Raw genomic sequence first — 24938 nt, forward strand, 5'->3', positions numbered from 1 at the left:
GGAGGTATGAAGCTTTGCTTTCCAACAAATACAGTTTGACCCTTTAACCCTTTTGGTGTTCATGTCATTCCTCATCGTCATTGTCATTAGGATACATCTGAATTGCGTCAGGTTTCATAAAATTCTAAATTACCATTCCTTAATATGGCGATTCCTCTGTTGGGACATTTCTGTGATGGCATAGATACATTCATAAAGAAACATGGAACTGTTACTCCAAATACTAAAATATCGTCCCAGACGGACATTATTTTCACAGGAATCATGCAGAATGAGTGTTTAATGCTGTATTTGAATATTTGTCTTCTGTGTTACATTGACTCAGTAAAACCTGTGTTATAGAAAACGTGGGAAGGTTGACTCTATTTTTGGCATTCTGACCTCCTGCTTTGTGATTCTTCTCCTCCACATTGTTCTCATGTGGGACGCTTTCAGGATATGTAGGCTGCAGAATGATGTAATAACGTAGTTTCGCTTCATCATATCCTCTGTCAGCGTGGCAGGAAGTTTTGTCATTTTTGTTTTTCTAGGTCAAGAGTGGCGTAAAAGCTTTAAGGGGCTATTTATTACACTCCATTGTTAAATAGAGTGATGACTCAGTGAGATTCAAATTGCTGTATTTCTTGTCGCTGTGATAACATAGCTGTAAAATTCTTCTTCTTGGTAGAATGGGCTGGCACATCAAAAGCCTTCCAGCTCAAATTGGTCATAGAGATTGTGATTCGATTTTTCATGCAAAGTGACCAATCAAGGATTGGTTTACTCAGCAGCTTATCTACAATGCTAATGTTGTGATCCAGGTTGCTACATTTAGGAACTTCAAGCAGTACCTATATGCTCATATTGACCAAGCACCAAGCTGTTCCCTGTTTGTATTATACCTGTATAGTTCAGGAACACAAGTTTTGAAGGAACACATGTCCATTTTTTGACAGCAGTCACTGTAAAACATGAAAAATGTTTTATAAAGGGAATAAACTGTGTATTAATGTTCTGATTATTTGTTGATAGCAAAGTATTTAGGAATTAACCAACAATTCAAAATTGATCAAGAAGCAGTGTAGTTGTAGAGTTGTGTAGAAGCAAAAAACAAAATACCCCCCCCCCCCAAAAAAAACAAAACAAAAAAAACCAACCCCCAAAACTGCACAAGCACATGACAGATATAGCAAACCAAAGGAAGCAGACAGGCTGGATCCTGCAGCTGAGTTCCTTTAGCATGTAATCTCCCTATTTTCATGTTTTTGCTGAGATATTAATCATGTTTTTAAAGCCAAATGAGTTTCATAATCATCAGTACTGTCAGCTTCAGGATTATTCTTAATGTCCTCATTCCTCAAAGCAAAATAGAGAAGAAAAAAAAGCAGAAGGTAAAGAAACAACCCCTAAACAGCTGAGATTGAGATGTCCAGGTTCTTCACCTCTGGTCTGGTGATAGAAACACGGGCTGGAGGGTGTGCCGGCAAAAAAGTAGAGAGACGGCTGCTTGGATCCTGTTTCTCTTCCTCTGTCAGGTGTCCCACTGTGCCTCTCAGTCAACAGGAAAGACAGGCGGAAGGCTTGTTATCCTTGCTCGATTGGGCTGATGCACAGCAATGCCAATGACGTCATAAGTGAGAAGGGCAAATTATCTGATTTTACTCACAAAATAGCCGTGAAATTGTCTCACTGTGCATATTATATTGAAATTACTATGAACTGCAGTCTTGGGAATTGCATGTTTTTCAGGTATTACTGTACACAATCCATTAACAGCCTGATGGCTTGAAGAGGAAATGTATGCGTCATAGTCGAGTACCATGTAGGTAGAAATGAATAAAGTTCCTCTGTTGTAAGCAGCATACGTAACCATACACTGAGCCGCACATGGGGTCAAGAGATTCTTTCACCTCTCTAAGTGATGGATTGACAAAAACGCTGAAAGTTCTATTGATGAAACAGCACAGTAAGTGTTACGGCTTGCAAATTTGTCCTTGGAAAAAAAAAAAAGCAGATCCTAACTCAGAAAAGAGTAAAATCAACTTGCAGTAAAATCAAACTGCAGCGATACGACTCTCATGTAGTCGATGTACACAACTAAAGTTATAGCAGAAACAAATTAAATACAAGAAGCACCACAAGGAGCTGGTAATAACATTTAATTAGTTTACTAGAACGTCATTCAGAGAGAGCATGCCTCTGGCTTTAATTGTCTTCCAGAGGAGTGAAGCAGTACCTGCACAAACCTTTCACAATACATCAGTTATGCAAATTTGAGTTTTTCCCTGAGGTCTCTGAAGTGCAATAGTGCAATAAATAAATATCACCACAAGAATAAAAAAATACACAAAGGGAATCTTTAGACCCTAACTACTTAATATATACTTAAATAAAATATATCCAGTACAAATTTGTGTAGAAATGCAAGAGAAAAGCAGCTCAATCAGGTTATTCTGGTTTTTTCTTCTTCTGATCAATTGTTTTGATGACAGGAGGTCAAAGAGTTGAGCGGAGAAGGTGCGAGGAGTTTCTGATTACGTTTAGTGTCGAGTGCAGACATCAACTCCTGAAGAACTCCAGACCAGATGAAGGATAACCTCAATAATCCTCTCCTCCAGCTACTCTCTACAAGGACTTTACTTTTACAGCGTGACCATGTGATTTGGAACCGATTCACTACATAGTTGTTTTTAATTCTGCTCTCAAACACGGCTGCTCTGTTGAGACAGGGAGAAGAAACCAGTTTGGAACAGAAAGCCAGCAAAAATGAAGAGTAATTTGTATGTCTGCTCTGTAATTGTGATCCAGTCCAAGATTTAATGGGTTGTTTCTTTGCCCACTCCACTGACAGCTTTCATGAAAATCAGGCCAGTATATTTTTCCTCATTGTACAGACAAACTGCCAAATAACCAACGCCGGAAAATATGGCCTCCCTTGTGATTCACAGCACACGCACTCATTGAACTGATGCTACCAGAGCGAGGAAGAGCATCTAAGATGTCATGAAGCATCTGTCGTTAGAATGGTCGAAACGTGTTCTAGCATTCAAAGAACATGCTTTCACGAGCTGGTCTTTATCGTTCTCCTAGAAGGAACATACGTGTACTTACTTGTCTTCTCTCATCCATTGACACAACTCACTTATCAGCAATATTGTGCATCATGTTGTGGGGTTGCAACACTAATCTGTATCCATAAATGTTCTTTAAACAGATGCTTGTTGATCAGAACCAGTTCAGATCTGCTCCGAAAAGACTTGGAGTTGATTAGTCTAGAGTAGCGTGACAGAAATAGCTAAACTGTCTCCGTACCAAAAGTAAAACTCACCTCACACAAATATGTCTTACATTTAATTTAATATATTTAGTCAAGTACAACAACCAGAAAAAATGTATTAATAGGATTAAACACACAAGGTGAAATATGCTAATTAACCTAACCTTGGGGCTGAAATAAACAAGCCTCATAAAGTCTTCCTAGCTAAATCTCTTGCTCTTGCTCCGCTTCCTAATTTTACACCTCATTCCGGAGTCCTTTTTTAAATAAAAAAAACCAATAACAACAACAACAACAACAACTATTTATTCGGTGTTGTCACTTACTCCCTTGCTTTTAACTCTGTTTGCTCCCTTCCTTCCTCATCTCAAGTTATTCCCCTAAAACGGTCTCTTTTATATTCTTTTATCGTCAAGCCCTCCCTGTGCGCTACTTTTTGGAACTCATGCTACCCTTCCCACTCTCTTGGTATACTGAAGAAAATAGACCATCTTGGGTCACAGGAGAAACATATGAGATCCTGGAGTCTTTTAATGATTGCTTGAAATGGCTCATTAGTGAGAATCTCAATGGCTGTGGAGTCGATCTTGTCTGCTCCCTCTGAATGATTAGCATGGTGGGGAATGAAAGTGTGTCGAGCCATTACGGCTGCTTCAGGTCTCATTTGCTCACTTTTTCATCAGTGCGTTATTGAGAGGAAAAAAAATTACAGAAAAGAATAAGTATAATTTGCCATATCAAGAGAAAAAACTCTGTGACGAGATTATTTGAAACCTACAGATGAAGAGTGAGGAGATACATAATAGATGCTAATGACTTCGCATTGTCCGTAGTGTGAGGGAGATGGCGTGGTCTATGTCTGCTTGTATGTAAGGCTGTATAAATGAGGCTGTATACACACATAGTTACATATACAGTAGATTTAAAGAATAATCAGTCAGTAACAGTTATTCAAGTAAGGTTATTATACAACATCATGTGGGTTGAAAACTGATCCTATAATTTGGACCCATTGGCAACATAATCAGATTAATGGCTGCACCGTTGTTCGTAATATATGTTAATATCCATGACCTAGTTCAGGCAGACAGTCTTTCTTTCACATTCATGCTACAAATTCTGTCTCAGATGTCATCTTCTGCTGGTTGTTTCGTCAGCTCTGCCTACAGCTGCTGGTGCTACATCAGTGGGGGATGTGGGGGGGGGTATCATTTGTGGTAATGTTTTTTTTTGTTTTAGTCTTTGAGAAAAGTTCTAGATTTTGTATCCCTGATGGGAGCGTTAACGGACGCGTGTCTTTGTCTGAGAGCCTTCTAGTCTTAATTACCGTTTCTATCGTCAGAAGATAAGGACAAATAAAATTCGCAAATTTACAAAAAAAGTCTTCTTTTGACAATCCACAAGACAAAGAAATTAATAAAAATCCAAAAAATGGTGGCATTGTTTGGATTTGTATGATTTTTTTTATCCAGTTTAGTCAGTCACTGCAACTTATTTGCAACTCTTGTCCAATCCTAGTAGTTTGCTGTGGGTTTCACCAATCCTAGCATCTCACACCTTGCATCACATGAGGTCTTTTATTTCAAATACACAACAACACAGCACACTTCCTGTTGTCACATTACTTGCTCGCTATTTAACAAAGCATTTTGTGCAACCAGCTGGACATCCCAGCAGCTGATGATCATTTATTGTCTTAATTTTTCACTTCCTTTTTCAAAATTCATTCAACAATGACAGGGAAGTCAGAGAGAACATGTACTGCACCTTTTTACATGAACTTTAAACATTAGTTTCAATTGCACCGTCTGATTTGTGACCTGTTGTTGAGCCATTTGTTGACTGAATCATCAGATGATTAATTGAAAATAACTACATTTCTTGATCTTATCCTCTGAAATGTGATTTCCATATTATTTTCTGATTATGCTGATTCTGAAAATGGATTTTATATCAATATGAATAACAATGTAAGAGTTTTTCCCATACATTTGCAGTATATTACATGTATAAATACTTTCTTATGGCCTGTGTAGCAGCTCCAGTCAAACAATGATCACTTAAGTATCTGTGTTTTTGTACATGAAACAAAAGTGGAAAAAAATTGGATAAATGGCAAATAAAAAATAATTACTGGTGTATTTCTCTTTTCCAGGAGTGCATGTGAAGCAGCTGTGTCTCAACAGCGAAGGGGAAACATGAGGAAAAGCAGGAGTGTTCTCACAGTGTCCCCCAATAACGTAAGTCACCGTGTCATAAGTGAAACTTCCTCTTTATTGTTTGGGTAGGATACTTTCCAAATATTCATTGCAAAAATGTTCAGAAATTCGACAATTTGTTCTCCCCATGCACAGACCATTCAGGACATTCTATTGATAATTTGTTCTCCCCATGCACAGACCATTCAGGATGTATACTTCTTTTTTAAATGTTTCCACTTCCTTCTCTTTTCCACATTTTTTCCTGATTCTCTCCCATTCATCACATCACACCTCTCATTTCTATGCGCTACGTGTCCCATCGAGCGCCTTGTTCTCTTGTTTCTGTTGCTCATTTTTCTCTCAGATGCTTAAAATTCTTAGTTGCTTGTGTTTGTGAATGTAGTGCCTGTTATGTTATGCATCCTTTTCCAGATCAACATAAAACATTATAGGACTGTGTCTTGATTAAGAACCATTTAAAACAATGTGCATGTAGCTAAATATAACACTGATCTGTTTGGTGACATTGCATGTACTGTATGTATGTAATTTGATTGAATTTGTATAGAAGAACAGGATCATTCTGTTGCATCAGATGTCAAACTTTGCTCTATATAAATTGTTGGCACCATTTCAATGCTTTATTGTTTAAGTTTACACGACCAAAACCATTTGATTTAGGTTAGGAGGAAATGCAAATGCCTGTCCATGCAGATGCTCCTTATTATGGTTTAGGCTTCTAAATAAAGCTAAGTCTAAAAAAGAGAGATCATGAAAATTTGTGTAAGTCAATTGCTGGACTTGATGTATATGATTAAATTCTAAGCTTGAGCGCTTTTGACGTCTGCCTACGTCTCTGAACTCCTGAGTGGAATCTTCAAGGGAGCTTGATATAAATTCTTTCGCAAATCAATTGACATTTAATTATGGGAGACAAGGTTGGTGTGACTAATGTATACAGCATCTGTACATTAATACAATATGTGAACACTGTTTGAACAGAAAAACACAGGTGCACTTCACAGAGATTGTGAGTGGCTTTGTACCATCACTCAAATTGTCTATAGCTGGAAGTGTAGGTGTGCATTAATCAGTTTCTCCTTGTCTCTCTTCCTCCCTCCTAAGTTTGAACAGCATGTACATTTTCTTTACATCTGTTCTTTCACTTTCTTCTCACCTTAACCCAGTTTCAACTCTACATCTTTGTCTCATGTTCTGTTCAGCAGCCTTTCCTTGAAATGCATCCGGTAGTTGTGTGTTTTTTGCGACCATGCTTCTCCTTGAGCAACTCCCTGATCCTGAAGGAGTTAAGAGTCTAGACATCTACTCTTCCTGAATCAACACATCATGTCATGACCTTAGCTGACTGCTGCTGACCACACCTGAGCCCTGTCGCCCTGATTGGTGTAGCTTTCTCTACTCTGAGCGAGGAGAAGGTGCAGGGTGCAATATTGTCTTATGAGTACGTCAGATCCTGTGATTGTGATTGCTGATGGTGAGACTTATCACGTTTGTAATCATCGTAATGTATGAGATTTTTCTCCATCTGCTCCCTGTTTTGGCAAGTGTAAATTTTGGCATCAAATTTTTACACTTGGGATCCATCTAATCCAATATCAGATTCCCATCCTGCTGGCATTCAGTCATTGTGTACCAAACTGAGGTTAATGTGCTGTGAACCAACTTTGCACCTCTTTGGCAAATTGAATGCCTCTGCAGTCGTCCGTTTGGGCAAATGAAAGCTTTAAGTGTTTCCTGAATCAATTAGGGTTGATGAGGTGGGGCATTGTGATTGGATTAGACTGAAAGGATTTGGTTTAGCTAGTGATCCTTATCTTGGATTAGATTTGAGAGGTTTAAATGTGAAAAGATAAACATGTCAGAGGTGTTTGCACTAAGGATTTGTTTCACCACGGAGTTTGAATTGGTTCATTTTGGTATATTGGCATATATTTTTGGGTAGCTGATTCAGATCTAGTATATCCCAGGACTGGATCTCTGTACATTCATGTGAGTATGACTGACACACGTCACGTCGTATGGTGTGTGTGCGTTATTGGAATGAAATGTGCTGAGAGGCAGACAGATTGGATGATGTCTCTTTGCCCCAGAGGCATAATGATCTCATTGCCATGCAGCTCACAACTCTGATGTGATCGGCTTTGACTCTCCATCTTGACATGTTTGGGGTTTTGCTTCAGTGCTTTTCTAAATGATTATGCTTGAATGCATGCCGCTGGTGGCATACGACGGCACATTTATGCAAGGTTGTGTACTTTTTCCATATGTTACGTTTTATGGTAACTTAAGCATTTGGTCGACCTTTCTCTAATTTAATTATAATCGATTCCTCCAAGAAGTTTGTCAGTGTGCACACGATGCTAATCACATCACTCCACAGCCTGTAAATTAATCAGCTGTACTTTGCGTAGTGCTTGTACAATAAGACTGTGAAGTTAACGAAACATCTGCTCCGGAGAGGAAGAGCTATTGTTTCGCATTTCCATGAATCCTGGCAGGAGGGTTGAGCACATATTGAGGAAAGAAACAAAATTCTGGAGTAGATCCAGATAAAGAGGCGGATTTAAGGAATTTTTTCAACTTTTTTAGAATATAACAAGCTAAGACTGTTGGGTAACACTTCAACCACTTGATGGGGCACCATGAAACTGGATAGAAGAGTGGGCATTGTCCGAAAAAAGGAAGTGGATCCAGATAAAAGTTTTTTTTTTTTTAGTTTCTTTATTATTATGTGAACACTGATGGAATCCGTTTAAGTTATACAGTCACTGATTTGGATGGAACTTTCATTATAGACAGACATCAGGGATGGTGACAATCCATTGTTTTCTGGGAAGAATTTGCTCAACAGACAGGAAATACATATTTTTCCTGAACAGATATTGTCTTCACAACAAATTCTAGTTGTAGATGAATTTTGAAAGAATGTAATTACAGGTGTTGCATATGAATTGGAACTAGACTTGGAGGTTGAATGCTCTTAATAGGGACTTTTTTAATCAAAGGCTCTTGACAGGTTTGCTGCTTTCTGAATGTTCTTGATTTGAAAATCTAACATTGTTATTTAATAGACTTCAATCTAATCTCCATCCGAGTTTTCTTTTACTCTTCATTTATGTCAGCATCTCACTCTTGCTCACATTCTGGCAGTTGAGCGTATATTCACAGTTTGTACAGGTCAAACTGAGCAGCTGCTCATTCTCCAATTAGAGAGCTTGGAAGCTGATGGTTGAAGCTTGACCAGTGAAAGCAACAGTTCAGTATTTCCTGTCTCTCTTCCTCTCACCCTGTCTGCTCCGTCCTGTTCTGTCACTCTTTTCTCACCTCCCTCCCTTATTTCTATTTAGAACCAAAAAACACTGCCATCTGTCTCTGCTCTGCCAGTCTGCCTTTTGATTGTGTTCAGGATGAGTGATGCTGATTACAGCATTAACAATGCCTCTTCTCTCCTGAGGTATCTTGGGATTGCACAAACTGTGACCTCTTGTACTTCACCTGTCAGACTATCATCTGGTATAGTTTTGAGTCAATGCCTTGGTATTCTCTAAATGTCCTGCTACCATTTAGACAGTGTGGAATTTTAGATTCCCTGTGCTCAAAATACAATTTAAAATCTTTTTTATTCCACATGTCAGGCAGTTTGTGCCATTATTTATCAGTAGGTGGTGAAAATCCTCTTCCTTCTGACATTTAACAGTAAAGTTTTTTAAAAAAAAAGTATGCGGGAGAAACGTCTGCAGTAAGAATACCTCTCCTGATATCCAGTTTACTACAGAAAAGGCAGACGATAATGGGGCTCTGGTCAAATGGAAGTCATTGATTGAGTTTTATAGCAGTTTTATATGTATCACGAGTTGCAACCAGTGATGACTGTTTTTATTTTTCTGCCAGATGGCCATGTTTTTACCCTTGCACCAGCATTTGTTTCAAATTAAAGCCATTAAACTTTTATGTGAGTCTGACATTTTACCAAACTGCTTAAAACAATTTCTACAAAACATCTGTGGTTGAAGGAAAAATCCATTAATTCATTAAATGTTAGACAGAACAGAGAGGGTGGAACCAGACATTTCTTTGTAACAGTCCCTGCTGTTCAAAGATGTTATCCCTAATTTCTCAGGAAATTGAACTTAAATTCTGCACATTTGTTATCTTTGAAAGTGTTAGATAATAAGATGGTAAGAAATAGATGTATTTTTCATCCAAGGTGCAGTTATGTTTTCTGCTGAATGCTGTTCTAGTTTTCTTCATTAATCCAGTCATTGTTCTGTTAAATGGAAATCTGAAAAAAATCAAAGCTACTACTGAAATATTGGAGCTTCATCTGCCTGTTTTATGGGATAAAATAAAAAAAACAACTGAGTTTTTGATAGAAAGTTGAAAAACATCAGCAAATACTGACATTTGAGAAGCTACAATTGTTTTGACATGTTTGCATAGAAAATGACATCAAATAATCCACTAATCAATTAATCAGATCACTATTTATTGGAGCTCAACATAACTTCATAAGCACAATTGAATATTTAGGGCTCAGATATGAAGCTTGGATGGAGATATTTAATTTGCACCATATTTGATCTTTTTGTGTGTAGTTGATCTCATAAACATCTAAACATACAGAATGTTTGAAAAGATAAAATGCTTCTTTAGAAGGGGTATGTATTGATTATATGGAACATCAACATTCTGGATCTCAGCCTGTCTTCCCCATCTTATCAATAAACTGTTGTGAGTGCAGACTAAATGGATGATGCTGAAATCTCCTGTTAATAACCTTCAGCTAATTACACTGAAAGTGGTTTTTAGTTCAACCACCTGACGGGCTAAAATTATCACCTGTCACATGTTTCTATGACGTTGGCAATTTATTTTATCTCTGTCTGTCTGAGAAGCAGGAACCACAGTACCCCCCCACAATAATAAAGAAAAGATAAAAGAAAGAACCGATAATACTTCCAAAAAAGAAGCCAAACAGTTTTTTTTATTAATATCCTGTTCCTATCTTAGCCTCAGGGGAATATCCCATCCCTCTTTGCACTCAAATAGATTATTAGTCCTGAAATGACTTTTTTATCCAATGCCAGCAACCTCATCTCTGTTGCAAGAAAATCATCTAAAGTTGTCCTCAAATTGTTTTATTTAAAATTTGATGAGTTGTTTAAAAAATAAAAATGATTACAAAAAAAATTTTTTTTTTGAAGTGGATTTAAAAATAAGGAGGCGCTTTGCTAATCCTTCATCGGGAAATTCTCTGTATTCTGTTATTATTCTTCACACATTGGCTCAGAGTATACAGAAACACACACACACACACACACACACACACACACACACACACACACACACACACACACACACACACACACACACACACACACACACACACACACACACACACACACACACACACACACACACACACACACACACACACACACAGAACCCTTTAGTTGCAGGTGTTCTCAGATATGGATGTGTTTCGATGGTGGGAGTTCTGTTCATGCGGTGCAGAAAATTCACACCGTGTACTAAATTCGATGCAAGTTCACATGTGCTCACCGCCGGAGGCTGCGCTCCGCTGTCGATGAACATGTCTATTTCATATGATGCTAATCAGTGTCTTTAAGTTCCTCTCCCCTCCCACTCAAGCATCTCTTCCTGGTTTTCTCTCAGCTTTCCTCACCCCTCTTTGCAAGTCCTCCCTCACACAGCCCTGCCCCAGCTGCTCTCTCTCCCCACTCAATGTTATCCACTCACTCATTTTCCTCTCTAGTCTTGCCTCTCTATAAATGATGGGAAACAGGTGTTGTCATGTCAGGCCATCTTGTTATTTCCTCCCTGTAGTTGTGTTGCTTTGGCACTGAATGGCGAGAGAGAGCTGAGGGGTTTGGACGCTGGTGAGACATGGGAGTAATATCTCAGGATACTACCCATTATGGGGGAGAGAAGAACAGAATTAGACATTCATTAGTTGAATAGTGATCATTAGTGTTCATGGATTATATCTGGTATTTGTGTTTAGGTATAAGTTAGTGATCCGTGGATATTTAGACATAAAAACAATATTCTGTGGCAAGAAAAACCTGATAGGAATGAAAAACTGGAAACATGCCGACTAAAGACTCTGATTCTCTCTCTCTCTCTCTCTTAATCTTAGTCACTGAATAAATTTATATGTCCTTGAGCATCAAATTTAATGCAATTAATGAATAAATATGGAATCGATCAAAGTGTGAAAACCTAGGTGAGAGAGTTTCAGAGTCAGACAGGGCTCCTACAACATTATAATACATGTTCCACAAGCATTCGGAGAGAAGGGAAAGATCTGGCTTTCACATGAAAAATCTTATTAGCTATGAAACATTAAATCATTCATGCTTGCTCACCAAAGCCTTTCTTACCCTCTGGGGTGCTACCACAGGATATGAACCTTTTTTATGCCCTCGTCAGAGAGGCCGTACAGGGTTATGCTTGTACTAGAATTCAATTACATTTCACACATTCTTTCTAAAGGCTCCAAAGATGTGTATTTCATAACTGGATTCTTCATTTAGTTTATTTTTACACCTTCAAGCACATTTGAACTTACGTGATAGAGTTCATGATCTATTGGCACAACTTGTGAAAGCAGAAATATTCCTTTCTTAAATTGAAAAAAAGAGTGAAATTAGTGGTTACTTTATTCACTTTTATAAGTTACCTCAGTGGTTTTGTTTTTGTCAAAGAATTTGAAACTATTTGGAAGAGAGAAAAATCCTTACAAAAGGAAAGCAGCAAAGGTTTACAAGAGCCTGGAAATACAGTAAGTCTTGCATTAAAGCTCCCTCCCACATAAGGGACTTTAACCTGTGCTGATTTTGCTCCGTGAAGGACGGTCATGAATCACGGGACAGCAAAAGGTCACTTGAGGACGTTGTTTGAACAAATGGCCGTCCCTGTTGGTGTTTGGTGAGGACGGTCTCAAAGCGATGAGACAGATTACGTGTGTTGTATGGTCTGGGCATAAATTTCTCTGCTGACAAAGCTGCAAAGATACCTCATTGTCTCGATATTTATTCTGCAACGGAGGCCTTGTGACCTTGTTACTGTGTGTTATGGTCCTGTGTGTGTGTGTTTGTGAAGAGACATTGTTCTTATTATTGTGTTGTGTGTGAGACTAATCATCGTGTCAGTACTTAGCGGTCCCTGAAAGACGCAAAGGGCACGGAGGTAGTGCTACTAATGGGCTAATGGCTTCTGCACCTGGCTCATCCTACTCTCGACCCACAGACACACACTGATGATACACACTCTCATGCACACACATCAGAGAGGTTGTAAGGTCATCTGAGGAGAGCTGAAAACTGGGCGGCAGTCCTACCTCCACTTTTACTGTGCTGAAGAAGGATGAGCTGCAAGAGCCAAAAAATACGAGAAATATGTTTTAATGATGAAACTAATTTCACACCGGTTCAAGGACTTGCAGTAGCAGTTTCATGTTCAGCCATGAGGGTTCATGACTTCAAAGCTTCCTGGTTAGTGGACCATACAGATGGCTGCTAACTACATACAGCGTCCATCAGGGTGTGACATCATCAGTCAAGGATTACTGTTCATTGATGATTTGCTCCTTCAATTCCAATACATGCCCTTTTGTCAGACCGGTGGAAGGAGCCCTTTTTGTTTTCTTCTCATCCAGAGCAACTGTTTCCTGCTTCCCCTGTGAGCTTCACCTCAGTCATGCTTGCGTCCTGTTCAGGTTCTATTCAATGATCAAACTCCAGGAGAGGGGCAGCCCATTCATGAAACTATTGTGTTTTCAGTTCTGAAAGTAGTTCTTTACTAAATCCCTTTTCGATCCATTTATTTACAAGCGTTATACTTGCAGAGGACATTGAGTGCGCCCGTTTTTGAATTTCATGAATCATACTCTTACTGCTTTTTATAACATTATGTGATCCATCCCTCCATAAGTGTTCATGAGTAAGTTCTGTCCTTGAAGGGTCGAGGGACTTGAGCTTAGCACAGCTGACGGTGGTTGTTCTGACAACCACTTATGCATGCAGTCCTCACTCGAAGATTTGAGTTATTAAATTCAAGCCTTATGAGGAACTTTTGTTGAGGTTGTGAAGGATAAATCCTTGTGTACATCACTGGGTTGACCAGTCAAAGAAGTCGTCTCTGTGGTGCAATGAGTTAGTGTGTTTGACTGTTAACTGAAAGGTTGATGAGTCAAGCCCACCCAGGGACGCTGAGATTTTGTGCATACCTGAACAGGTAATAGTTAAATACTTGATATGAAAATCCTCCAGTTAAACCATTCAACTGAATCATAACCAATAAATAATTGGTCAAAGCTCACTATTCACTGACGTTACACGCAAGCTGTGAGTCATAGCAGAGAAAAAACCTTATTTTTCAGATCAGATCAGAATATGCTAAAACGATAACGAAAGAATACTTTAATCTTTAAAAAATTTTTTTAAATGTAATTTTTAAATTGATTACATTAAGGTCCCATACGCTTGGGTAAGCTTGAACCACTAACCTTTCACTTAGTTGATTGATCCACATAGAAGTAAATGATTTACAACCATCATGATCCCCCTCGATCGGCATGCATTTTCTATGAACTTCCTGAAATTGGGTTGTACAGAACAAACACTATGCTAACATTCACAGCTGTGGTGGTCTTACCAATTACTTACCACTAAGTAATTGGTCAAAGACCAATTACTTAGTGGTTATTCATTCAGTTTATTTGTTTGGGAGAACATACTTATAATGTAATGAAACCTCACAGAGTCAATCAAGCACAAAATTTCTGCGTCCCTGGGTGGGCTTGAACCACCAACCTTTCGGTTAACAGCCGAACGCGCTAACCTATTGCGCCACAGAGACACTTGCACATACAAGAGATAAGATAAGATAAGATAAGATAAGATAAACCTTTAATAGTCCCACAGTGGGGAAATTTGTAATAATTATCCTCATTCACACAGAGTTTACAATAGAAGCCTTTATTTTGACCCAATGTTTTGTGTGAATGTACAAACCGAAACACTTTCAGTACATCCAGCGGTTGTTAGCAGAAGGATAATAAAAATTACTTAACTTACTAATTAATTACTTTGAACTGGACAGACAGCACATAGAACACTCATCATATCACAAGCAATTAACTGTTTTACTGTGTTACTCCATTCTTGACCAGGTCCCACTCAAATTTCAGACGTTGCACAGATCCTGAAGCTGCTGCATCAAATATTAGAGTCATTTCAGGTTCAAACGTTCCATTGTAGATGAAACGTTCACAGTCGTCTCGTCTACAGCTGCTCATCCACCTTGCGGGTCACGGGTCTGCGGTAGGTCACCAGGGGGCCGCTCCAAACCTAATCTAAATAAATAAAATATGCGCATAATGAAATGACCAAAACTCAGATCAAATTACTTCTGACAGTATGATATAAGTGTTTGCAGGCCGACATGAGTGATCCTTTATCAATGTTCATGACTATTATGGCTTTTTTACCTGGTTTTGAGCATGCATATAAAAACATGCCTGGAAAAGATACCTCTGTTTAGTTGTAAGGCAGATATAAATCAATAAACACCACACAATGCTACACAATACTCTTTCACAGTACAAATAGAAAATGTCTGCATTAACATCCTATAAGCATTAGCTGTATTGTGCAATGTAGGGCTGGAGGCAGACAATAAAAAGTACAAGTTCCCAAATGCATCTGGAGTAGTTTCTGCAAGCAATTTACATCCCATCATGGTCTCCACCACTCTCAAATGTGACACAAGCTCGAAATCTCTATGTGCTGAAAAAGTACCGAGGTGTTATTCACAGCTCGTGTGCGTAGCTTAATTTAATTATGAGCTTTGACCAACTACTTACTGGTTATTGATCAGTTTATTGGCAGAGGAGAACAACCATATGTCCTCCTGTCTGGTCAGTGAAGCGCAAAACTATTGCGTCCCTGGGTGGGCTTGAACCACCAACCTTTCGGTTAACAGCCGAACGCGCTAGCCTATTGCGCCACAGAGACGTGACCATGTGGAATGTATTTGCTCATTGGATCTCGGCCAATCAAACCATAGGAGACCATGAGAGATCACAAATAATTAACCGCATTCATACAGCGTTTACAATGAAGGCCTTTATTTTGATTTAGTGTCTTGTATGAATGCATTGAAGGTTCCTGTTTGATCCACCTCTGTGCTGGCTGCTAAATCATTTATCTGTTTGACTGCATTGTGATGATGAAGATATGAAGGTTTTACAAAGTGTTGTGTATGTAGGCCAAACTGGAAGACTTTCATTGCAGCCAGTGGGAATCACACCCCAGATAAGATACCAGCTCAACGTGGGGCTATCACCCCTCATGACGCGAGCATGTTTTAGTTGCTTTCATTCTTGACCAGGTGCTGGTCAAATGTCAGACATCTCATTCAATCCTGAAGCTGCTGCATCAAGTATAACCTAGGTTTGTGTAGGTTCTCAGTCATCCAGGTTTAGGTAAATCAAGAAGAACAGGAAAAAAAAAGAGAACCAGAATTGCTTTAGGTTGTTTGAAGATGTTTTACTTCTTTTCAAGAAGCTTCTTTAGCTCTGGCTGATTGGTAGAGTAAAGATAGTTGTACTCCTTTTGGAACAGAAAACAACAAATGACCAAAAAGCTTCTTAATTCAATACTTATCAATTGTTTTATGATAAGCATCCCCAGAAAGAAGAAACCCTCTTTGTGTGTGTGTGTGTGTGTGTGTGTGTGTGTGTGTGTGTGTGTGTGTGTGTGTGTGTGTGTGTGTGTGTGTGTGTGTGTGTGTGTGTGTGAGTGTGTGTGTGTGTGTGTGTGTGTGTGCTCGGTGCAAAAACTCCACACCACACCATAGCAGATTGTCGAATACTGTACTCCCTTCAGATGCTCTCATAGACTTAATGGCACTCTACATGTAGATGTGAAAACACCACTGCCACCTACTGTAGTGGATGTGCAATTACACTTACCCAGATTGGCAATGAAAACGCAAACAGTATGTTTGCTGCACATGTTCCCCCGGGGTTACATTAATGTTCAAACAGCCCTAGTTACTTGAGCTCTTACGTCTCATTCCTGAATGTGTTTGAACCACTTAGGTGTCAGTTCACAGTGGAAATTTTTAATTTCTGGCCACTTGAGCCACAGAGATTGCTGCCACCATTTACTACTTGCTTCCTGAAATTGGGCCAAGCAGAACAAACACTGCGTTCACACGAAGTTCTTGTTTGTAGGTTAATAGTAATCTTGATTGTAGGTTAATAGTAATCTTGGTGATCATTAAGTTTACTTGTTGAGGGTATGTGTGTAACGTACTGTATTTAATTCTTACCTTGTCAGTAATGCACAAAACTCCAGCGTCCCTGGGTGGGCTTGAACCACCAACCTTTCGGTTAACAGCCGAACGCGCTAACCTATTGCGCCACAGAGACAAGTGCTTTGTTGGGTCAACCCAGTAATGTACACAAGGATTTATTCTTCACAACCAACAAAAAGGCCTTATAAAGCCTGAACTTAATAATACAATCTTTGAGTGAGTGTTCATGACTATTACGTTTGAGAGGAAGTGTTTTACCTGCTTTTGAGCATGCATTAAAAAAAACATGCATAGAAAAGAGGCTCCCTGTGTGTTGTAAGGCAGAAATAAGAAATAAACACCACACAATGCTCAACAATACTGTTTCACAATACAAATGGAAAATTCTACATTGACATTCTATAAGCATTAGATGTATTCTGTAATGTAGGGCTGGAGGCAGACAATAAAAAGTACATGTTTCCAAATACATCTCCAGTAGTGTCTGCAGTCATGACTAAAAGCAAGATGAAGTTCAAACTGGAATAATACAATACAATAAAAATACAGGGAGTCCTCACCTTACAACCATTCGACTTACGACTATTCAGAGACACAAACAAACAAACAGATGTAAACTTGATTATCATTTTTCTGTGTTATGTTGTCATATTGTCCTTCTGTAGGAAGTAAATGATGCAGAATGACTGTTTTCGGGTTAGGTGTCTGTCTGGAAGTATTAACTGCTGAAAGCTGAACTCTGAGTGTTTTGCTGTTTGATGTTAATTATTGGTCAATTTAACTAAGAAACTTAATGGAAATAAAGCAGAGTAATGAAGCATGAGTTTCGTGTTGGACTTTTGATGACCAGGAAGTGCATCATCGCGTCATTCATGTAAGTGTGGTGAAAGATCTCAGTGGATTAACACTTTGCGTAGCCTCCACACCCCTGATGATAAACTTCATTCAACAGAGGTAGAGATGTTAAAGTTACATTATGGTACTAAAGTATTTTATTTTATTATGTGTTGTTTTTGTGTCCTGTTCTTGTTTCAGGAAAATCTTAGGGAATAGTACTTTAGCATTTAGAGTTATTATGGCATTTAAACTACCTCAAATGCAAATTATAGATTGGAATTTAATGAACAGAGACTTACAAACAATTCAAATTACGAACAGCCTCTCGGAACCAATTATGTGATTGGTCCAGAGAGGAACCAATCACATAATTGCCAATTATCCTGATCACTAGTATTTTGCAAGCTGGTCTGGTGATGCATAAAGGCCATGAAGCTTCTGTGTGGAAGCTTACTGCTGGAGACCCTGGTAGATAAGGAACTTCAATACAGGAATCTGTTCAAACATTATGTTAAATTTTCTCCATTTGAAGTCTTTCCAACTCTGAACAGACTCATAGAATTCAGGACCAGAGTGAAATCACAGTCATGACAGTTATTTACTACGCAAAGCTTAATGCTTTTTCCAATAAAGTTAGGTGGTGCTTGACCTAGCCAGCACCCCACAACAAGAACATTGTGGTCCTTTTCTGTGTGGATTTCCACAAGCTGCTTCAGCTTTGTGCCTCTAAATAGCCTGAAGGTAAGAGTATGACCGTAATGTGATGCCTCTCAAAATGTGTCATCCCTGTTGATCCACTCACAACCTACCCTTCATCTTACCAGATAAGCTGCAGCCCCCCCCCCGGCAACCATCAGTGAAAAGGGAGCATATTTGATGGATGATGGAGTAATCTGTAGAGAATAATCAGAGAATAATGAAAACTGCTGCTGCTGAATGTTATGAATGAATGAATGAATGAGTTTATTTCAAATAACAATAACAAACAATAATAAATACACCAGAATGGTGTGAGCACTATCTGAAAAGGAGTAGGAAGAAATGTAAACTTCTTAAACTCCTACCCCCTTATTCTCATAAAAATACTCAATACAAAATACTTTCTGATAATATTTACAGAAGTAAATCAATCATTTATACTGCATAGTCACAGAAAGATGAAAATAAAAACAAACAAAGGAAGTAAAACAGAAGGAGATAAAAAAAGGAAGCAGTATAGTGATCAAACGGGCAACATAATCATTAAAGCCCGAGAATAGACCTTCAACTGAACATGTCTTTTAACTGTTAAGTGGGCTGAAACAACAGGCCTTCCTCTTTCAAATACCTCCCAAATATAATCTTTTTGTATGACCTCTTGAAATGGTTCATGTTTAGACCGAGTTGAACCTCCACACTCAGTCTGTTCCACAGCTTCAGCCCATGTACAGAGATACACATGCTTTTCAGTGTCGTTTTAACTGGCTGTACTTTTAAGTTGAGCTCTCATCTTAAGTTGTAACGCCCGTCTCTATCACTGAACATTTTTTGGATGTTACGTGACAATGAATTGTTTCTTGCTTCAAACATTATTATTGCAGTTTTATATGCAACAAGGTCCATAAACTTCATGGCACATGATTTTAGAAACAGTCTGTTGGTGTGCTCCAGATAGCCTACAGATAGCCTATGACAACTTAAAAGTTTCAAGAAATATTTCATCAACTTTGTCAATATCCTTTTCTTCATAGAGGTTATTCCAATTTTGAATCAGTCAATAATTTCTGAGTGCATCAATGTTTTGTTCTGTTCTCAGTCTTCTGTACTTAAATGTATGGATCTCTTTTTCTTTGATATTGTCACAGTCATGGATAACAAAAAATGAGAAGATGGTCACTGATGTCATTCACGAACAGCCCACACACTAGGCTGTCCTTCATGTAATTTGTAAAAATGTTATCTATTACCGTTGCACTTTTTACTGTTATTCTACTTGGTCTGGTGATCACTAGATATAAACTCAAACTATACATAGTGTTAATAAACTCTTCTGTCAGTCCATGTTTATTGGGATTTAGTAGGTCGCTGTTGTAATCCCCACAGATATATACTGTAAAACCTTCTGATTGTCAGTTGAAAACAACTCTTCCATGCTATCCTTTAATTTTTCAATGCTTGAATCTGGTGTTCTATACACACAACTACAAATGATATTTTTTTGCATATCTCAACTGTGATACATTCCATCGGTCATCAATAGATGTTGTCATATTTCTATTACTTTGTTTTTTAGGCTATTTTCAATGTATAGAGCCACACCTCCTCCTCTTTCCCCCCTTCTATTCATATACTTGAGCTCACATGCACTCAGCCCAAGGTCAAATCCTTTCTCAGGACAGAGCCAACTTTCAGACAATGCAATGATATTGAATGGCTTTTTAAATTTACTGAAGTAATCTTTGATACTATTGTAATTGGCATACAGACTTTGACAATTAAAGTGAATTATTGATAGTCCATGTTCTTGTTGAACATTCAGGTCATTGTATTGTTCTTCTGTGTAGTAGCAACATGTGTTGTTCAGGTGGTCAAAGAAGTTTCTGTCCGGATCGATGTCTTGTTCAATTGCCTTCATGTTGAGTTAGGTGATTTGTCAGTGCATATGTTACCATGGTCTATGGGTTATAGTGACCTTGGTGGGGTCACTTGTATTTGTCCAGCTCACCCAGGTCTCTGATGACCAAAACATTGGTCATCTCTGGTGATCCATTCAACTTAATACACACCTTACTGTTTGCAGTCCATGTTGAATGAATTTTCCCCTGCTTTCCTGGCAATATCTGCATTTCTCTTCTTTCAGTGCTCGTTCACATAGACATCTGATCCCTTGAGCTTTCTTCCGCGTTTGAGCAGTGCATCCTTGTGCTTCCTATTGGTGAAGCGAATAATTATAGCTGGCTTGTCTGTTTTATTTCTCTGAGGGAGAGGATGGCACGCCTCAATGTCACCGTTTTTTCCCGAAAATCACCTGTTGCTCGATGGAATCCTGGTCAGAAATGGTGGGTCCACTGCTAGCTGCTGATGAAGCCAGCTGGGCGTATGTCCGAGGTTTGGTCTTCAGCACGCCGACAACAATGTCATTCATGCGCGAGTACTGCTCCAGGTCTGCTACACGGCGTTCCAGAAAGGTCACCATCTTGTCCTTCTCGGCACATTGCTTCCTGAGTTCTTTAATGTCACCCATCATCTCCAGAATCAGTTTTTAATGTTTTGAAATAGTTGTTATTTCACCAGACATAAAGTCCAGCGATTTCTTTATCTCCTCAATTTCCTCCTACAAGGCCGCGTTATTCCTTGATTTTGGTAACATCTTTTTTGCTCTAGCAGCCGGGAAGCTGCTTTTATATCAGGTGGAGCCTGGTGTTGGCCTGGGACTGGTCCAGCGGCTTCTGCTCACCTCAGGGAAACGTCAAATTGGTTTGAATCCCGGTCAGAAACACAGCCCGGCGTCGTGTTTCTCAGGTTCAACTTACACAAAATTCCCTGACTGGACTGGTCCAGATGAGTAAAAATCAGTAAAAACGCAAGGCGACGGCCGTCAGACAGACACAGAAGTCCCGTCAGCTGTCAAACCATCAGTCCTGTTATATTATTTTTATTGTTACACAAGACAACAAAATGAAACATATCTTTAAAAAAATGCTTTTTTTTTGCTGGTTTTTTTGCCTTATTTGACATAAACAATATTATTTGAAAAAATAGTAACTTTTATTTTCTGCCGATTAATTAATTAATCAAATTATTATGTCCTATGTCGACTACAGAATAATGTGTATGGCTAAGGAGAGCCTGTACTTCAGCACATAGGGGTGGTGTTTTTTGATCTTCCCAAATTTTTTGTCTTTGTTCGGTTGAGATTCCCCATACCTATGTTAAAATAAAAACTTAAACTGAGAACAACTGATGAGAACAGACAGCAGAGATTCATCAAGCCTTTCAGACCTGCATGTAAATTAGATTGCAGAGTGGAGCAATGAATATGGTTATTTATGCCCAGCAACCACTTTTCTGTACAGCACATACTAACAAGGCAAATTAAGATGTTTAATGGGGTAGAAAGAAAGAGAAGGGATGATTGAGGACGGTAAAAGAACAACTATCCTGGAATCTATGGGATTCATGCTGTTAGACTGTTTGATAAAGTTGGTTTTAGTGCCTTTAAAGCCGCTATTTTTATAAAACTGATCTGATTCATCCCTGTGTCGCTTTAAAGATTCATTGCGTGTTTTCTCAACATTTGGGTGTGCAAGATTATTTTACATCTCATATGATGATGGTGGGAAAGCAAAGGTGAATGATTATGGATTCATTTTTAATGTGTAGCCAGAAATTGTGATGGATTCTTTGCACTTTGTGTTCAAATCCAAGCCTGTGGCGCCCCTTAGTGGACAAGAGCTGCCATAATAAATGTTTTACCTGGAGGGGTTGACACAGGATTGACTTTATTCCAAACATTCTTTCTACATTAATATAAATGTGTTTCCTCCATCCTGTCTTTCCGTTCTCAGGACAGCAAAGATCCTCCAGACTGCTGCCTCAGTGAGTCCTTCACATCTCCATCCTGTACACTGGGAGTTGACCTACGCCGTGGCCGACGCCGTTTCTCTGGCAACCTACAGCTGCCCCCGTTGTCGTGGCGCCAGGGGGAGAGGTCGCGGACGCCCGACGACGAGATCATGGTCCGGCCAACGTCCTTGCCCTTTGGAGCCCCTCCTCGGATCGACATCACCCCGGTCGATCCTGAATGGTGAGAAGAATAGATGGAAATGGAGCCTGATGTTGCTCAGATGTGGTGGAAAAAGCCCATTGTCCACGACACAATGTAAAACCACCTAATGTGTAGTCAGACCACATAATGGAGTGATTAAAAAAATCTAATTATTTCCATTGGTGCTGTGGAGATTGAGGTACCTTTGCAACATATCGATTGTTGGATGGGATAGGATACACAGGTATAACAGTAGAGGGCGCAATACCGGAAACACACATACTGTAGTCCTGTGTAGTACCTGCTGTGTGTGGTTAATGATGGTAAATGTGACTTCAACAGGCAGGAGAGTGGTCAGTAAACGCCTTGAGGTCATTGATTTACAACTGGATGAGATTCATAAAGGATTTCAGTATCACTGATGCGTCTTTTGCAGAGGCCAAGACGGAAAAATGATTATAGTTGCTGAACTACTCCTGCTGTCCCCCAGTCATTTGGGTATCAACGTCCTCGGTTTACTTTGAGTTTGATTTGTGTAGGTTGTGTAACTATGGGTAACACTGTGTCCATTACTCGGAACATCTGTGTCTTATTTACATGTTTTCCTTTTCATTCTCCATGGCATCAGACTCATTACTCTGTCTCCAACTTTTTCCTGTCACCTGTTTGCTAACCCACTTTGTCAGAATGAGTAAATTAACCAAAGATGGACAGTCATTAATATTTTTTTCTACATCTTCATCTTTCTTGCGAATTAACCTCTGACCCCAGTGGTCCCAAATTGTCTGTAGGAGTGAGTGTGTGTATGTGTGTGGTTGTCTGTCTTTGTGTGTGGCTCCGCGGTCCACTGGCGTCGTGCCCGGAGTGTCCCCAGCCTCACGCCCTATGCAAGCTGGGATAGGCTCCAGCTCCCCGTGACCCCTCTACAGCGGATACAGCGGCAGAAAATGGATGGATGGATCACTCAGTTTGTAGTTACAGCTCAAGGCAATATCACTTAGCAAGCTGGCTCCATTTAGTTTGTGCATGGAAGAAAAAAATCAATCAAAATTCAATCATTCACATTTGAACTCTGAGGTCGCACATACAGTCACACCTACTGAGAAATAATCTGAGTAAATGCCTGGAGAACTGCAATGTCCATTTATTTCCAGAAGAGGGCAGAGTGAGCACAGGTCACTGAATGGACTTTGCACATATGCACGCACACACGCACACACACACACACACACACACACACACACACACACACTGATTTTAGTTGCCTTTTGGAGGATCTATAACGAGAAGCTTCTGTGTTGTTTCATTTCACTTCTAACCCATCGCATCCGATCTAACGATGACCTTTTCTTTCCTTTGACAGCGAGTTTATTGATGACTGTACAGACCACTCAGGCAGCTGCAGACTTTATAGCAGGTGAGGTGTGTGTCAGCCGTCAGTAACCATGGTGGTAGAGGCCGACGTGTTTCCCCTGTGTGCTTTTCTCTGTTGTCCCTGCCCTGTTTTAAAACGCTGTCAGACAATGTCTCCGTCAGGCATCGCAGTTCCTAAACACCAGGGTCAGAAAAACCTCTCAGAGGGTCCTGGAGTTTATTCCCCTCCTTGTGTGTATTAATGTGTATTTATATCTTTCTGTAAAAAGCTTTTAAATATCATCAGCACTTGTCTCTTCTCAATCCCCTCTTTCCTACTTGGACTTATTTAAATGCTTTCATCAATGTTTGGAAGGAGGAGGAGGAGGAGGGAGCAGGAAGTTATTTTGGGATTCAATTAATTTTCCTGCTGATGTGCACAATTGTTTCAAGGCTCAGACTGCCTCTTGGATTGATTGCTGAAATTGTGTGTGGTTGGGTGTGTTTACAACATTGGCTAGGAAGAAGCTATTGTTGCATCAGACGTATTGAGTGCGCATGTATGGAATAGAGTTCTTTATAATTAGATCTGCGCTAATTGAAAGCAAATGCATATATTTGCAGTACATGTTTGAAGTTAATTAGACCTTAACATTGTGTAGCTTTACCAAACGCCTTGGAAACATTAAGCTGAGCTCTATGTTACCGCTCAATGTCTAATGACTGCGGCTGATAGCCGGCTACTTACAAATGTCTATGAATGGCTTTTAGCTGCCTGCAGGAGAGACAAATGTTTGTTAGTTAAGTAGTTTCCAATGCATTATTTTAAATTTAGACAAAAAAGTTAAATATCACCCACACCATGTTGGGGTCACGCTTTAGTCTTTCTAAAAAATATTGTGAGATTTGCTTTTCATCGGCCTCATCCTGCAGTCTTTCACATGTGGAGGATTTAACAAGCTCTGCTGGCTGAACTGCAGATAAGAACTGATTACAGCCAAACTATGGGTGATGGAAGATGCTCCACTTCAGCCCCGCAAAGGCTTATTATTGGATGCCTGTATGAAAGCATGCACAAATGTTATGGTGCGGTCAGACTGATATCTGTTTTCCATCCAATTTCATGTGAATGAGGGCTGGATGAATAAGTGTTCCCGCTACAAATTGACCCGACTCT

At 39.4% G+C, this 24938-nt stretch overlaps 1 long non-coding RNA gene and 3 other non-coding genes across 4 annotated transcripts in view; 1 reads left to right on the forward strand and 3 right to left on the reverse strand.

The window, feature by feature from the left end:
• The window catches only part of LOC137598854 (uncharacterized), a 31042-nt gene extending 8638 nt beyond the window's left edge, over positions 1–22404 (forward strand). The window contains exons 2-3 of the long non-coding RNA XR_011036730.1: positions 5412–5496; positions 22209–22404. This is a non-coding gene — a long non-coding RNA (uncharacterized lncRNA). The remainder of the gene's footprint in view (positions 1–5411; positions 5497–22208) is intronic.
• Positions 14288–14361, reverse strand: trnan-guu (transfer RNA asparagine (anticodon GUU)). The gene has a single exon. It is a non-coding gene; the product is annotated as a tRNA-Asn (tRNA).
• Positions 15445–15518, reverse strand: trnan-guu (transfer RNA asparagine (anticodon GUU)). The gene has a single exon. It is a non-coding gene; the product is annotated as a tRNA-Asn (tRNA).
• trnan-guu (transfer RNA asparagine (anticodon GUU)) lies at positions 16866–16939 on the reverse strand. The gene has a single exon. It is a non-coding gene; the product is annotated as a tRNA-Asn (tRNA).
• Positions 22405–24938: the final 2534 nt, after the last annotated feature.

The sequence above is a fragment of the Antennarius striatus genome, chromosome 7 (genome assembly GCF_040054535.1).
Source record: "Antennarius striatus isolate MH-2024 chromosome 7, ASM4005453v1, whole genome shotgun sequence".
NCBI lineage: Eukaryota > Metazoa > Chordata > Actinopteri > Lophiiformes > Antennariidae > Antennarius > Antennarius striatus.